This window comes from Pygoscelis adeliae, unplaced genomic scaffold, assembly GCF_000699105.1.
Source record: "Pygoscelis adeliae isolate BGI_AS28 unplaced genomic scaffold, ASM69910v1 Scaffold119, whole genome shotgun sequence".
Lineage (NCBI taxonomy): Eukaryota > Metazoa > Chordata > Aves > Sphenisciformes > Spheniscidae > Pygoscelis > Pygoscelis adeliae.
In genome coordinates this window covers 638,481-642,455 of record NW_008825560.1, presented here as the reverse complement: position 1 = coordinate 642,455, position 3,975 = coordinate 638,481, and positions in this window count along the sequence as shown.

Here is a 3,975-nt window from a genome sequence, read left to right as displayed (position 1 = left end):
TTATGAGGAGCGGCTGAGGGAACTGGGGTTGTTTAGCCTGGAGAAAAGGAGGCTCAGGGGAGACCTCATCGCTCTCTACAACTACCTGAAAGGAGGTTGTAGCGAGGTGGGTGTCGGTCTCTTCTCCCAAGTCATCCCTGGAAGTATTTAAAAAACGGGTAGATGAGGCGCTTAGGGACATGGTTTAGTGGGCATGGTGTTGTTGGGTTGACGGTTGGACTCGATGATCTTGGAGGTCTCTTCCAACCTTAACGATTCTATGATTCTATGATTCCAGGAACACCCCTTCACGCATCCCACAGCCGGAAGCCTGGGTGGCCGCGTGCTTGGGCAGGAGCTCTGTCCGTGTGGCTTGATTCTATGATTCTATGATTCCAGGAACACCCCTTCACGCATCCCACAGCCGGAAGCCTGGGTGGCCGCGTGCTTGGGCAGGAGCTCTGTCCGTGTGGCTGCGTTGATGCTACCAGGTGCTGGAAGCCCAGGTGAAGCAGAGGACGCTCCTTTTCACTGGGAGGTCGCCATGCCGGCCGGCCGCCCGCTGGGAAATACACACGCTCCGCTACAACCGGCGGGGCTGATTGCTTTCGCCTGCTTACATCTCCCGCGCCGCCAGGTGCAGGCTCCGCCCCTTGCTGCCTAGTCCAGTCCGCGGGTTCGGGGTCGGTCGCTCGGGGAACGCCCCCTGTTCTTGTCCACGCGTGTCCCTCCTCGTACTTCCCGCCGCTGGTGGTGCTCCTCGCGCTGCTCCGCCGTCCGTTGCAAATCGTTATTAACTGAGAAGAAGAAAAACGGAGTAACAGCTCCCTAGGAGCTGCTCAGACATCCTCCTCCACGGGGCTGTGCTACTGTGAGCTGCGTCGGTACGGCTCTTTGGCTGCGTCACCCCACCAGGTCACAACAGGTCAGATCAGGAGGAGACAATAAGGCAAAAAAAAAAATCAGCGCTTCTTCTCCTGAGTTTTTTTGACTGTGAATGCTTGACACAAGAGCATGCAGAAAGGGAATGCGCTGTTCACGTGACCCGAAATCCCAGGGATAACTTGAAAGTCAGAGCCGTCGCCCCCGGACACTCTTCAGGCACACCCAGGTCCAGGGCAGAGTTTACAGAGATGTGAAGCGGGAATACAAGCCAAGATCCACTATACAGTGTAGGTATCCTGTAAACAGCCCTATAAACAATGCTACTAACCCTCACAATGTTATCAAAGGTCTCATGGCACTTTGCCTGGTGTTCCCATAAAGGTCCCGGAGCTGGCTAATTACATAAGAACCTGAGCTATCAGTTTTAAAAATAGGCAGGTTTCTAACCCTGAAGAACTCCTGAAGATCTAAAGCCAAACAAATAAACAACACAAAGCAACTTTTGGGACATCTTCCTGATTTCTTGAGGCTTCGTAATTTTGCAGTTCTCAAGGTCAGCATTTTTTGTCAACAATGAAAGTCTTTTATATTTTCCTTAATGACCTATTTATGTCTAGATTTTCCACTGTATTTTCAAAAGTATTTTCAATTTTTTTCCTATATTACTGCTATTATGTCGACCTAAACGTAAGGCAAATGCAAGTCTTAAGCCACCCATACTTTTACTGGAGTAGAAATAAGAATTAGCAATGTTGATGGTATTAAAAAAAAAAAAGGCTAAATACTCACGTAATTCTCCCCTTTCACCACAGCCCACTTTCCAAAAAACCCATGCCTAGTTCTGTAGCCTCCTTCTTTCCAAGGCTCAAGTTTACATGTTTTCCCACAGCATACCGTACTGCTAGCTCCCTCTCTAGGCATGTTGCTCTTTCTCTCTCAGCACAGCCAAAAAGGACCTTGTGGATAGTCGCCAAGATTCTACACGGGTTTAAGAGCACAAAGCCCCATAAGCCCACACACTTCTTAACGCTGTTGGTTGCAGCTTAGTTTAAAATCACCATGCTCAGGACTCGGGCAAGCCTTGGGCAGACCAAGCAGTACTCCCTCCCCTGATGCCGTCTAGCGCAGGCGAAGCTTTGAGCCATTGGTGGTGCCCAGACTCTCCTGTTTCTGTACCATTTGGCTGGGGTGGGCGCTCAGCCAGGGCATCCAATGTTGATGCAGAGCCTGGTCTTTCTTGGGAGAAGCTTGGACCTCAACTGAAAGAGCGGACATATGTGGAGGGTGTGTTGATCGTGGACACAATGCAGCAGCATTAGGGGTCTGGTCTACAACCTTTCTAACGCCCCACTTCCTCTGGTCTGACATGAATGCAGCAGGAAGCCCAAGTTCCTCATCTCTCCTTTCTCTTTTTTCCTTTTTGTCATGAAACAGCCTTTATTTTAGTGTCCTCCTGCACTGGGTCAGGGAGTCCATGTGTTCCTGCCCAACACCCATTGCAGCACAGCCCTTCTTAGCCAGCTCCAACCACCAGAGAATCCTGCCAGTCCTCAGAAAGGGCAAAAAATGGTAAATCCATTTCTGGGGCATATCCTGGAAATGTATCTGGAAATATTGGGCAAGCCAGATTTTTCAGAAAGAAAATTTTGGTAAACTATTTCTCCTATTTCTGAGCCAAGTAGCATACACACACACATTCACTCGGACTATATGAGTGAAATTGTAGAGTGTTAAAACCATGACTGCTTAAAAACTGGTTAAATCCCATCATCCTTAAACAGCTTTGGAATCTACCCAACATGTACAAACAGAGATACAAACAGCTCCAGAGATGCTAAGTCAACCTCAGCTACTGCAATTAAACATAGGAGGAATGGGTAAAGATAAGCCAAGGTCCTGATTTTTCAGATGCACAGCCCTACAACTTTACTCCCACCTCAGAAATCACAAGAACAATTCATAAATTTAACATAGTATTAATGTTTACAGGCCTACTACTCAAGGCATTTGCCAACAACATCTAGCATGTCTAGTTTGTAGACATGAACTTGAGACTGGATTTTTCCATGCAGGAATCTACAGTTTTATATATGATTAATCATCTCCCCTAAAAAAAAAAAAAAAATCACCAAAGTCTTCTGAGACACTTTAAATTGTTCCTCTTTTACAGTGATTCCAGCTATTTCAAACTCACATGGGATTTTTATCTCTCCGACGCTTTCTAAAAATCTTACCTATTACATCTCAGCAGCATATTGCTTTAGTCTGAAAGTATGTACACACTTAGATAACCTTATTGAGAATGCAGTCCTTACAAAAGGCCTTTGTGTGACTATGCACACAGGACAATGTATACAGAGCCTGTATGCCACTCTGTGAACCAGACTGAGGTTCAGGCGTGAACGTAAAGGTATCCCAAATCTAACAAATTTATCAGAGGTAACAGCAAGCAAAATTCTGAGCTCTTCAACGAGTTACTCTAACAAAATGAGGCATAGGCGTCCTAAGTTATCGTGAAATGTGACTAAATATTACCATTGCAGAGATACAAACCATATTTGATCCACTTCTTCTGAGGAACAGATATGGGTGGTTCCAAGAAATAACCCAGAACAAATAAAATCAAATATCAAATCTGGATGTTCTCCAATTAACTAGACAATGCGAGATCAAATATATATTTGACAGGAACAAATGCATATCCACAAGTCTCAGTGCATGTATATACCATATACTGTTGGTTTGTCACTACATGATCAATACGACCTTTTGGGATTTTTCAGGTAACTGCCTTCTGAAGAAACAGACTGACACATGTTAAGCCAGATTTCCTCATAAAAATCCTTCACGGACTCCTAAGTGCTATTTCAAATGCCTGGCACTTGCTATGGGAAGAGCCTAAAGCGGTGAAAAGTTGTTTCAGTACTCCCAGAAGGATAATGATTTCATCTAGCAGTTACTTTTGGGGGTTGTTGTCCTCCTTTGTCACTTGGAGCAAAACGTGCTTATACGTGAGAATATGGCTGTGAGTTTGCTCTAGCACTCAGTTATATGAATGTATTTTAACTGTTTTCATAGGCAGGGAGAAGTTTGTGTGCTGGGAAGCTTCCT